This window comes from Microcebus murinus, chromosome 28 (genome assembly GCF_040939455.1).
Source record: "Microcebus murinus isolate Inina chromosome 28, M.murinus_Inina_mat1.0, whole genome shotgun sequence".
Classification (NCBI taxonomy): Eukaryota; Metazoa; Chordata; class Mammalia; order Primates; family Cheirogaleidae; genus Microcebus; species Microcebus murinus.
The window spans coordinates 15,080,193-15,092,935 of record NC_134131.1 but is presented as its reverse complement, the minus strand read 5'-3'; the positions used below and the strand labels follow the sequence as shown (position 1 = coordinate 15,092,935).

General features: G+C 60.1%; 5 non-coding genes across 5 annotated transcripts; all 5 read right to left on the bottom strand.

Moving 5' to 3' along the window:
• Positions 1-718: 718 nt before the first annotated feature.
• On the bottom strand, positions 719-837 carry LOC142865063 (5S ribosomal RNA). Its single transcript, XR_012915364.1, has one exon. It is a non-coding gene; the product is annotated as a 5S ribosomal RNA (ribosomal RNA).
• A 2,480-nt stretch (positions 838-3,317) lies between these two features.
• LOC142865062 (5S ribosomal RNA) lies at positions 3,318-3,436 on the bottom strand. The gene has a single exon (XR_012915363.1). It is a non-coding gene; the product is annotated as a 5S ribosomal RNA (ribosomal RNA).
• Positions 3,437-5,914: 2,478 nt separating this feature from the next.
• Positions 5,915-6,033, bottom strand: LOC142865061 (5S ribosomal RNA). The gene has a single exon (XR_012915362.1). It is a non-coding gene; the product is annotated as a 5S ribosomal RNA (ribosomal RNA).
• A 2,484-nt stretch (positions 6,034-8,517) lies between these two features.
• Positions 8,518-8,636, bottom strand: LOC142865060 (5S ribosomal RNA). Its single transcript, XR_012915361.1, has one exon. It is a non-coding gene; the product is annotated as a 5S ribosomal RNA (ribosomal RNA).
• A 2,483-nt stretch (positions 8,637-11,119) lies between these two features.
• Positions 11,120-11,238, bottom strand: LOC142865059 (5S ribosomal RNA). Its single transcript, XR_012915360.1, has one exon. It is a non-coding gene; the product is annotated as a 5S ribosomal RNA (ribosomal RNA).
• Between the last annotated feature and the right edge of the window lie 1,505 nt (positions 11,239-12,743).

Genomic DNA, 12,743 nt, shown 5'->3' with positions numbered 1-12,743 from the left:
TCCTGCTGCCTCAGCCTCCCAAGTAGCTGGGACTACAGGCATGCGCCACCATGCCCGGCTAATTTTCTTTTTTGTATATATATATATATCTATATATTAGTTGGCCAATTAATTTCTTTCTATTTATAGTAGAGATGGGGGTCTCCCTCTTGCTCAGGCTGGTTTCGAACTCCTGACCTCGAGCAATCCGCCCACCTCGGCCTCCCAGAGTGCTAGGATTACAGGCGTGAGCCAGCACGCCCGGCCAAGAGGCATTTTTTTTTTTAAAAAAATGACTCCGAAAAGAAAAGGAAAAGGAGGCCTGTCGAGCACGTCTGGGTGTGACTGTGCATCCCCCAACATCCGGTGCCACCACCAAAGATTCCTACGTGGAGCCCATAGAACGCCAAAATCAACGGGACGAGTTCTGGTCACAACTCCCTCAAAATGACATCCTGGCCTTCTTCTGCAACTCCCTCCCCTCTCAGACTCTCAAGGTTTCCTCCAGCGTGTCGGCTCCCACAGACCAGACCCTCGGTCTGAGACCCGACAGTCCAGATGCCACGCCTGCTGCCGGGTGGCGGCGGTGCTGCGGCTTGGGGCAAGAGGAGGCCCCACGGAGCGGGCTGGGGCGCCAGGCACCGTGGCGGGCGCTGAGGGCGGGGGTGCCCCCCACCCCCCACTGCCGCCGCGCTCTCCGAATGGGGACAGAACACGAGGCAAAAAAAAAAAAAAAAAAAGCCTACGGCACCCGGTATTCCCAGGCGGTCTCCCATCCAAGTACTAACCAGGCCCGACCCTGCTTAGCTTCCGAGATCGGACGAGATCGGGCGCGTTCAGGGTGGTGTGGCCGTAGACGGCGGAGGGCGCCCCAGCCCCGCTCAAGAAGCCGAGCGTCTCTGCGCTTCCCCGCGCCTCCTCCCGCCCCAGGCCCCGCGCCCGCGCTGACCCACTCGGGGCCGGGCCGGGCTGGTTGAGTTCGCTGGCCGGGTCCCGAGGTCTCCACGGGGCTGGGGTGCGGGGCGTGGTGGGCTCGGCGGGGTGGGGGGCTGTCTTCACACACACACACACACACACACACACACACACACTCACACACTGACACACACCAGATGCGCCTCCAGCCTCCACGGCTGGACCCGCCAAGGCGGAGACCTCCAGCCGCCCTCCTCTCCTGGCCTCGCCTCCCTCACCTACCCGCCCCCAACCCAGTGCGCCGCTGCTGCCTGCGCATGCGCGGGCGGTCGCCTTTGGCCCCAGGGGCCGCCCTCCAGCACAACCCCTTTCAGCTGCGCCCCCGCCCTGCGTGTGGGCTGCCGCCTATCCGCCCCGGACCGGGGCCGGGGCACAGCGCATAGGGGAGGGGAGCGAGTGTAGGGGCGTCTCTCGGGATGTGTGCCATGGGTGGAGTGGTTTGGGGGGCGCTGAAGAAATCAGTCCCCTCCATCTCCTACCTCTGGAAACCCCCCAAGCCCTTGCAGAACTGCCGGCACCGCTACCGTGGGGGCCGGGACCCTACTCTGTGTCCTCCTGTGGCCCAGTCCAGGGGGCCTGGGCCTGGCCGGGGCTGGATTGGACCCCAACCACCCTGGGGTGTGGACTTGCTAAAAATGGGCGATGAGAGATTTGGTTCCAGCTTCATTGAGGGTCATTTCACTAACGAAGGCACCGTAAAGACGTTCCTGAGACGTTTGTGAGGGTGGCAACTGAAAGAGGATTTTAAAGCTGACAGAAGAGGCGAGGAAAGGCACAGGAGATTTCCACACCCAGCAAGGAAGCCTTTCCCGAAATGGAAGAAAGAAACAAGCAAACAAAAACACCGGTAGCCCGCCCGGATCAGAGTCTGCTCCTTAGAGAAAGTACCCTGACCAGGTTCACCCGTGGGTCGCGAGCTAGCGGCATTCAGAAGAGCCAGGCCCGCAGCCTACGCAGAAGACACCTGCGCTCGGGTGTCTGTGGCGGCACAATTCACAATTGCAAAGATGTGGAAGCGACCCGAGTGCCCATCGATCCACGAGTGGATTAATAAAACGTGGCGCGTGCACACCACGGAGTGCTATTCAGCTATGAGAAACGGCGGTGAGCGGGCACCTCCCGTGTTCTCCTGGCCGGAGCTGGAACCCGTTCCAGTAAGCCAAGTATCCCCAGAATGGACACAGGAGCACCACGTGCGCGTGCTCACCGGCAAATTGGTAGGAACCCATGGACACCTAAGTGGACGTAGAGGAATCACCTCCATCGGGTGGGGGGAGGTGATGGGCATACACACCCTTTAGGAATGGGGTGGGTGCGCACCGACTGGGGGATGGGCGCACTTGAAGCTCTGACCAGAGGGGGGAGGCGGGGAGAGGACAATGTACCTGACCTTAACATTGGTACCCCCACCAGAGGCTGCTAAGACAACAGGGGGGAGGGGGGCACGGGCAATACATGGAACCTTAATACTTGTACTCCCATAATCTGCTTGAAAAGAGAGAGAGAAAAGAATGCAATAATGGAGGTAAGAGGCATTTTTTTTTTTTTTTTTTGGAGACAGAGTCTCGCTTTGTTGCCCTGGCTAGAGTGAGTGCCATGGCGTCAGCCTAGCTCACAGCAACCTCAATCTCCTGGGCTCAAGCAATCCTGCTGCCTCAGCCTCCCAAGTAGCTGGGACTACAGGCATGCGCCACCATGCCCGGCTAATTTTCTTTTTTGTATATATATATATATCTATATATTAGTTGGCCAATTAATTTCTTTCTATTTATAGTAGAGATGGGGGTCTCCCTCTTGCTCAGGCTGGTTTCGAACTCCTGACCTCGAGCAATCCGCCCACCTCGGCCTCCCAGAGTGCTAGGATTACAGGCGTGAGCCAGCACGCCCGGCCAAGAGGCATTTTTTTTTTTAAAAAAATGACTCCGAAAAGAAAAGGAAAAGGAGGCCTGTCGAGCACGTCTGGGTGTGACTGTGCATCCCCCAACATCCGGTGCCACCACCAAAGATTCCTACGTGGAGCCCATAGAACGCCAAAATCAACGGGACGAGTTCTGGTCACAACTCCCTCAAAATGACATCCTGGCCTTCTTCTGCAACTCCCTCCCCTCTCAGACTCTCAAGGTTTCCTCCAGCGTGTCGGCTCCCACAGACCAGACCCTCGGTCTGAGACCCGACAGTCCAGATGCCACGCCTGCTGCCGGGTGGCGGCGGTGCTGCGGCTTGGGGCAAGAGGAGGCCCCACGGAGCGGGCTGGGGCGCCAGGCACCGTGGCGGGCGCTGAGGGCGGGGGTGCCCCCCACCCCCCACTGCCGCCGCGCTCTCCGAATGGGGACAGAACACGAGGCAAAAAAAAAAAAAAAAAAAGCCTACGGCACCCGGTATTCCCAGGCGGTCTCCCATCCAAGTACTAACCAGGCCCGACCCTGCTTAGCTTCCGAGATCGGACGAGATCGGGCGCGTTCAGGGTGGTGTGGCCGTAGACGGCGGAGGGCGCCCCAGCCCCGCTCAAGAAGCCGAGCGTCTCTGCGCTTCCCCGCGCCTCCTCCCGCCCCAGGCCCCGCGCCCGCGCTGACCCACTCGGGGCCGGGCCGGGCTGGTTGAGTTCGCTGGCCGGGTCCCGAGGTCTCCACGGGGCTGGGGTGCGGGGCGTGGTGGGCTCGGCGGGGTGGGGGGCTGTCTTCACACACACACACACACACACACACACACACACACTCACACACTGACACACACCAGATGCGCCTCCAGCCTCCACGGCTGGACCCGCCAAGGCGGAGACCTCCAGCCGCCCTCCTCTCCTGGCCTCGCCTCCCTCACCTACCCGCCCCCAACCCAGTGCGCCGCTGCTGCCTGCGCATGCGCGGGCGGTCGCCTTTGGCCCCAGGGGCCGCCCTCCAGCACAACCCCTTTCAGCTGCGCCCCCGCCCTGCGTGTGGGCTGCCGCCTATCCGCCCCGGACCGGGGCCGGGGCACAGCGCATAGGGGAGGGGAGCGAGTGTAGGGGCGTCTCTCGGGATGTGTGCCATGGGTGGAGTGGTTTGGGGGGCGCTGAAGAAATCAGTCCCCTCCATCTCCTACCTCTGGAAACCCCCCAAGCCCTTGCAGAACTGCCGGCACCGCTACCGTGGGGGCCGGGACCCTACTCTGTGTCCTCCTGTGGCCCAGTCCAGGGGGCCTGGGCCTGGCCGGGGCTGGATTGGACCCCAACCACCCTGGGGTGTGGACTTGCTAAAAATGGGCGATGAGAGATTTGGTTCCAGCTTCATTGAGGGTCATTTCACTAACGAAGGCACCGTAAAGACGTTCCTGAGACGTTTGTGAGGGTGGCAACTGAAAGAGGATTTTAAAGCTGACAGAAGAGGCGAGGAAAGGCACAGGAGATTTCCACACCCAGCAAGGAAGCCTTTCCCGAAATGGAAGAAAGAAACAAGCAAACAAAAACACCGGTAGCCCGCCCGGATCAGAGTCTGCTCCTTAGAGAAAGTACCCTGACCAGGTTCACCCGTGGGTCGCGAGCTAGCGGCATTCAGAAGAGCCAGGCCCGCAGCCTACGCAGAAGACACCTGCGCTCGGGTGTCTGTGGCGGCACAATTCACAATTGCAAAGATGTGGAAGCGACCCGAGTGCCCATCGATCCACGAGTGGATTAATAAAACGTGGCGCGTGCACACCACGGAGTGCTATTCAGCTATGAGAAACGGCGGTGAGCGGGCACCTCCCGTGTTCTCCTGGCCGGAGCTGGAACCCGTTCCAGTAAGCCAAGTATCCCCAGAATGGACACAGGAGCACCACGTGCGCGTGCTCACCGGCAAATTGGTAGGAACCCATGGACACCTAAGTGGACGTAGAGGAATCACCTCCATCGGGTGGGGGGAGGTGATGGGCATACACACCCTTTAGGAATGGGGTGGGTGCGCACCGACTGGGGGATGGGCGCACTTGAAGCTCTGACCAGAGGGGGGAGGCGGGGAGAGGACAATGTACCTGACCTTAACATTGGTACCCCCACCAGAGGCTGCTAAGACAACAGGGGGGAGGGGGGCACGGGCAATACATGGAACCTTAATACTTGTACTCCCATAATCTGCTTGAAAAGAGAGAGAGAAAAGAATGCAATAATGGAGGTAAGAGGCATTTTTTTTTTTTTTTTTGGAGACAGAGTCTCGCTTTGTTGCCCTGGCTAGAGTGAGTGCCATGGCGTCAGCCTAGCTCACAGCAACCTCAATCTCCTGGGCTCAAGCAATCCTGCTGCCTCAGCCTCCCAAGTAGCTGGGACTACAGGCATGCGCCACCATGCCCGGCTAATTTTCTTTTTTGTATATATATATATATCTATATATTAGTTGGCCAATTAATTTCTTTCTATTTATAGTAGAGATGGGGGTCTCCCTCTTGCTCAGGCTGGTTTCGAACTCCTGACCTCGAGCAATCCGCCCACCTCGGCCTCCCAGAGTGCTAGGATTACAGGCGTGAGCCAGCACGCCCGGCCAAGAGGCATTTTTTTTTTTAAAAAAATGACTCCGAAAAGAAAAGGAAAAGGAGGCCTGTCGAGCACGTCTGGGTGTGACTGTGCATCCCCCAACATCCGGTGCCACCACCAAAGATTCCTACGTGGAGCCCATAGAACGCCAAAATCAACGGGACGAGTTCTGGTCACAACTCCCTCAAAATGACATCCTGGCCTTCTTCTGCAACTCCCTCCCCTCTCAGACTCTCAAGGTTTCCTCCAGCGTGTCGGCTCCCACAGACCAGACCCTCGGTCTGAGACCCGACAGTCCAGATGCCACGCCTGCTGCCGGGTGGCGGCGGTGCTGCGGCTTGGGGCAAGAGGAGGCCCCACGGAGCGGGCTGGGGCGCCAGGCACCGTGGCGGGCGCTGAGGGCGGGGGTGCCCCCCACCCCCCACTGCCGCCGCGCTCTCCGAATGGGGACAGAACACGAGGCAAAAAAAAAAAAAAAAAAGCCTACGGCACCCGGTATTCCCAGGCGGTCTCCCATCCAAGTACTAACCAGGCCCGACCCTGCTTAGCTTCCGAGATCGGACGAGATCGGGCGCGTTCAGGGTGGTGTGGCCGTAGACGGCGGAGGGCGCCCCAGCCCCGCTCAAGAAGCCGAGCGTCTCTGCGCTTCCCCGCGCCTCCTCCCGCCCCAGGCCCCGCGCCCGCGCTGACCCACTCGGGGCCGGGCCGGGCTGGTTGAGTTCGCTGGCCGGGTCCCGAGGTCTCCACGGGGCTGGGGTGTGGGGCGTGGTGGGCTCGGCGGGGTGGGGGGCTGTCTTCACACACACACACACACACACACACACACACACACACACTCACACACTGACACACACCAGATGCGCCTCCAGCCTCCACGGCTGGACCCGCCAAGGCGGAGACCTCCAGCCGCCCTCCTCTCCTGGCCTCGCCTCCCTCACCTACCCGCCCCCAACCCAGTGCGCCGCTGCTGCCTGCGCATGCGCGGGCGGTCGCCTTTGGCCCCAGGGGCCGCCCTCCAGCACAACCCCTTTCAGCTGCGCCCCCGCCCTGCGTGTGGGCTGCCGCCTATCCGCCCCGGACCGGGGCCGGGGCACAGCGCATAGGGGAGGGGAGCGAGTGTAGGGGCGTCTCTCGGGATGTGTGCCATGGGTGGAGTGGTTTGGGGGGCGCTGAAGAAATCAGTCCCCTCCATCTCCTACCTCTGGAAACCCCCCAAGCCCTTGCAGAACTGCCGGCACCGCTACCGTGGGGGCCGGGACCCTACTCTGTGTCCTCCTGTGGCCCAGTCCAGGGGGCCTGGGCCTGGCCGGGGCTGGATTGGACCCCAACCACCCTGGGGTGTGGACTTGCTAAAAATGGGCGATGAGAGATTTGGTTCCAGCTTCATTGAGGGTCATTTCACTAACGAAGGCACCGTAAAGACGTTCCTGAGACGTTTGTGAGGGTGGCAACTGAAAGAGGATTTTAAAGCTGACAGAAGAGGCGAGGAAAGGCACAGGAGATTTCCACACCCAGCAAGGAAGCCTTTCCCGAAATGGAAGAAAGAAACAAGCAAACAAAAACACCGGTAGCCCGCCCGGATCAGAGTCTGCTCCTTAGAGAAAGTACCCTGACCAGGTTCACCCGTGGGTCGCGAGCTAGCGGCATTCAGAAGAGCCAGGCCCGCAGCCTACGCAGAAGACACCTGCGCTCGGGTGTCTGTGGCGGCACAATTCACAATTGCAAAGATGTGGAAGCGACCCGAGTGCCCATCGATCCACGAGTGGATTAATAAAACGTGGCGCGTGCACACCACGGAGTGCTATTCAGCTATGAGAAACGGCGGTGAGCGGGCACCTCCCGTGTTCTCCTGGCCGGAGCTGGAACCCGTTCCAGTAAGCCAAGTATCCCCAGAATGGACACAGGAGCACCACGTGCGCGTGCTCACCGGCAAATTGGTAGGAACCCATGGACACCTAAGTGGACGTAGAGGAATCACCTCCATCGGGTGGGGGGAGGTGATGGGCATACACACCCTTTAGGAATGGGGTGGGTGCGCACCGACTGGGGGATGGGCGCACTTGAAGCTCTGACCAGAGGGGGGAGGCGGGGAGAGGACAATGTACCTGACCTTAACATTGGTACCCCCACCAGAGGCTGCTAAGACAACAGGGGGGAGGGGGGCACGGGCAATACATGGAACCTTAATACTTGTACTCCCATAATCTGCTTGAAAAGAGAGAGAGAAAAGAATGCAATAATGGAGGTAAGAGGCATTTTTTTTTTTTTTTTTTGGAGACAGAGTCTCGCTTTGTTGCCCTGGCTAGAGTGAGTGCCATGGCGTCAGCCTAGCTCACAGCAACCTCAATCTCCTGGGCTCAAGCAATCCTGCTGCCTCAGCCTCCCAAGTAGCTGGGACTACAGGCATGCGCCACCATGCCCGGCTAATTTTCTTTTTTGTATATATATATATATCTATATATTAGTTGGCCAATTAATTTCTTTCTATTTATAGTAGAGATGGGGGTCTCCCTCTTGCTCAGGCTGGTTTCGAACTCCTGACCTCGAGCAATCCGCCCACCTCGGCCTCCCAGAGTGCTAGGATTACAGGCGTGAGCCAGCACGCCCGGCCAAGAGGCATTTTTTTTTTTAAAAAAATGACTCCGAAAAGAAAAGGAAAAGGAGGCCTGTCGAGCACGTCTGGGTGTGACTGTGCATCCCCCAACATCCGGTGCCACCACCAAAGATTCCTACGTGGAGCCCATAGAACGCCAAAATCAACGGGACGAGTTCTGGTCACAACTCCCTCAAAATGACATCCTGGCCTTCTTCTGCAACTCCCTCCCCTCTCAGACTCTCAAGGTTTCCTCCAGCGTGTCGGCTCCCACAGACCAGACCCTCGGTCTGAGACCCGACAGTCCAGATGCCACGCCTGCTGCCGGGTGGCGGCGGTGCTGCGGCTTGGGGCAAGAGGAGGCCCCACGGAGCGGGCTGGGGCGCCAGGCACCGTGGCGGGCGCTGAGGGCGGGGGTGCCCCCCACCCCCCACTGCCGCCGCGCTCTCCGAATGGGGACAGAACACGAGGCAAAAAAAAAAAAAAAAAAAGCCTACGGCACCCGGTATTCCCAGGCGGTCTCCCATCCAAGTACTAACCAGGCCCGACCCTGCTTAGCTTCCGAGATCGGACGAGATCGGGCGCGTTCAGGGTGGTGTGGCCGTAGACGGCGGAGGGCGCCCCAGCCCCGCTCAAGAAGCCGAGCGTTTCTGCGCTTCCCCGCGCCTCCTCCCGCCCCAGGCCCCGCGCCCGCGCTGACCCACTCGGGGCCGGGCCGGGCTGGTTGAGTTCGCTGGCCGGGTCCCGAGGTCTCCACGGGGCTGGGGTGCGGGGCGTGGTGGGCTCGGCGGGGTGGGGGGCTGTCTTCACACACACACACACACACACACACACACACACACACACTCACACACTGACACACACCAGATGCGCCTCCAGCCTCCACGGCTGGACCCGCCAAGGCGGAGACCTCCAGCCGCCCTCCTCTCCTGGCCTCGCCTCCCTCACCTACCCGCCCCCAACCCAGTGCGCCGCTGCTGCCTGCGCATGCGCGGGCGGTCGCCTTTGGCCCCAGGGGCCGCCCTCCAGCACAACCCCTTTCAGCTGCGCCCCCGCCCTGCGTGTGGGCTGCCGCCTATCCGCCCCGGACCGGGGCCGGGGCACAGCGCATAGGGGAGGGGAGCGAGTGTAGGGGCGTCTCTCGGGATGTGTGCCATGGGTGGAGTGGTTTGGGGGGCGCTGAAGAAATCAGTCCCCTCCATCTCCTACCTCTGGAAACCCCCCAAGCCCTTGCAGAACTGCCGGCACCGCTACCGTGGGGGCCGGGACCCTACTCTGTGTCCTCCTGTGGCCCAGTCCAGGGGGCCTGGGCCTGGCCGGGGCTGGATTGGACCCCAACCACCCTGGGGTGTGGACTTGCTAAAAATGGGCGATGAGAGATTTGGTTCCAGCTTCATTGAGGGTCATTTCACTAACGAAGGCACCGTAAAGACGTTCCTGAGACGTTTGTGAGGGTGGCAACTGAAAGAGGATTTTAAAGCTGACAGAAGAGGCGAGGAAAGGCACAGGAGATTTCCACACCCAGCAAGGAAGCCTTTCCCGAAATGGAAGAAAGAAACAAGCAAACAAAAACACCGGTAGCCCGCCCGGATCAGAGTCTGCTCCTTAGAGAAAGTACCCTGACCAGGTTCACCCGTGGGTCGCGAGCTAGCGGCATTCAGAAGAGCCAGGCCCGCAGCCTACGCAGAAGACACCTGCGCTCGGGTGTCTGTGGCGGCACAATTCACAATTGCAAAGATGTGGAAGCGACCCGAGTGCCCATCGATCCACGAGTGGATTAATAAAACGTGGCGCGTGCACACCACGGAGTGCTATTCAGCTATGAGAAACGGCGGTGAGCGGGCACCTCCCGTGTTCTCCTGGCCGGAGCTGGAACCCGTTCCAGTAAGCCAAGTATCCCCAGAATGGACACAGGAGCACCACGTGCGCGTGCTCACCGGCAAATTGGTAGGAACCCATGGACACCTAAGTGGACGTAGAGGAATCACCTCCATCGGGTGGGGGGAGGTGATGGGCATACACACCCTTTAGGAATGGGGTGGGTGCGCACCGACTGGGGGATGGGCGCACTTGAAGCTCTGACCAGAGGGGGGAGGCGGGGAGAGGACAATGTACCTGACCTTAACATTGGTACCCCCACCAGAGGCTGCTAAGACAACAGGGGGGAGGGGGGCACGGGCAATACATGGAACCTTAATACTTGTACTCCCATAATCTGCTTGAAAAGAGAGAGAGAAAAGAATGCAATAATGGAGGTAAGAGGCATTTTTTTTTTTTTTTTTTGGAGACAGAGTCTCGCTTTGTTGCCCTGGCTAGAGTGAGTGCCATGGCGTCAGCCTAGCTCACAGCAACCTCAATCTCCTGGGCTCAAGCAATCCTGCTGCCTCAGCCTCCCAAGTAGCTGGGACTACAGGCATGCGCCACCATGCCCGGCTAATTTTCTTTTTTGTATATATATATATATCTATATATTAGTTGGCCAATTAATTTCTTTCTATTTATAGTAGAGATGGGGGTCTCCCTCTTGCTCAGGCTGGTTTCGAACTCCTGACCTCGAGCAATCCGCCCACCTCGGCCTCCCAGAGTGCTAGGATTACAGGCGTGAGCCAGCACGCCCGGCCAAGAGGCATTTTTTTTTTTAAAAAAATGACTCCGAAAAGAAAAGGAAAAGGAGGCCTGTCGAGCACGTCTGGGTGTGACTGTGCATCCCCCAACATCCGGTGCCACCACCAAAGATTCCTACGTGGAGCCCATAGAACGCCAAAATCAACGGGACGAGTTCTGGTCACAACTCCCTCAAAATGACATCCTGGCCTTCTTCTGCAACTCCCTCCCCTCTCAGACTCTCAAGGTTTCCTCCAGCGTGTCGGCTCCCACAGACCAGACCCTCGGTCTGAGACCCGACAGTCCAGATGCCACGCCTGCTGCCGGGTGGCGGCGGTGCTGCGGCTTGGGGCAAGAGGAGGCCCCACGGAGCGGGCTGGGGCGCCAGGCACCGTGGCGGGCGCTGAGGGCGGGGGTGCCCCCCACCCCCCACTGCCGCCGCGCTCTCCGAATGGGGACAGAACACGAGGCAAAAAAAAAAAAAAAAAAGCCTACGGCACCCGGTATTCCCAGGCGGTCTCCCATCCAAGTACTAACCAGGCCCGACCCTGCTTAGCTTCCGAGATCGGACGAGATCGGGCGCGTTCAGGGTGGTGTGGCCGTAGACGGCGGAGGGCGCCCCAGCCCCGCTCAAGAAGCCGAGCGTCTCTGCGCTTCCCCGCGCCTCCTCCCGCCCCAGGCCCCGCGCCCGCGCTGACCCACTCGGGGCCGGGCCGGGCTGGTTGAGTTCGCTGGCCGGGTCCCGAGGTCTCCACGGGGCTGGGGTGCGGGGCGTGGTGGGCTCGGCGGGGTGGGGGGCTGTCTTCACACACACACACACACACACACACACACACACACACACTCACACACTGACACACACCAGATGCGCCTCCAGCCTCCACGGCTGGACCCGCCAAGGCGGAGACCTCCAGCCGCCCTCCTCTCCTGGCCTCGCCTCCCTCACCTACCCGCCCCCAACCCAGTGCGCCGCTGCTGCCTGCGCATGCGCGGGCGGTCGCCTTTGGCCCCAGGGGCCGCCCTCCAGCACAACCCCTTTCAGCTGCGCCCCCGCCCTGCGTGTGGGCTGCCGCCTATCCGCCCCGGACCGGGGCCGGGGCACAGCGCATAGGGGAGGGGAGCGAGTGTAGGGGCGTCTCTCGGGATGTGTGCCATGGGTGGAGTGGTTTGGGGGGCGCTGAAGAAATCAGTCCCCTCCATCTCCTACCTCTGGAAACCCCCCAAGCCCTTGCAGAACTGCCGGCACCGCTACCGTGGGGGCCGGGACCCTACTCTGTGTCCTCCTGTGGCCCAGTCCAGGGGGCCTGGGCCTGGCCGGGGCTGGATTGGACCCCAACCACCCTGGGGTGTGGACTTGCTAAAAATGGGCGATGAGAGATTTGGTTCCAGCTTCATTGAGGGTCATTTCACTAACGAAGGCACCGTAAAGACGTTCCTGAGACGTTTGTGAGGGTGGCAACTGAAAGAGGATTTTAAAGCTGACAGAAGAGGCGAGGAAAGGCACAGGAGATTTCCACACCCAGCAAGGAAGCCTTTCCCGAAATGGAAGAAAGAAACAAGCAAACAAAAACACCGGTAGCCCGCCCGGATCAGAGTCTGCTCCTTAGAGAAAGTACCCTGACCAGGTTCACCCGTGGGTCGCGAGCTAGCGGCATTCAGAAGAGCCAGGCCCGCAGCCTACGCAGAAGACACCTGCGCTCGGGTGTCTGTGGCGGCACAATTCACAATTGCAAAGATGTGGAAGCGACCCGAGTGCCCATCGATCCACGAGTGGATTAATAAAACGTGGCGCGTGCACACCACGGAGTGCTATTCAGCTATGAGAAACGGCGGTGAGCGGGCACCTCCCGTGTTCTCCTGGCCGGAGCTGGAACCCGTTCCAGTAAGCCAAGTATCCCCAGAATGGACACAGGAGCACCACGTGCGCGTGCTCACCGGCAAATTGGTAGGAACCCATGGACACCTAAGTGGACGTAGAGGAATCACCTCCATCGGGTGGGGGGAGGTGATGGGCATACACACCCTTTAGGAATGGGGTGGGTGCGCACCGACTGGGGGATGGGCGCACTTGAAGCTCTGACCAGAGGGGGGAGGCGGGGAGAGGACAATGTA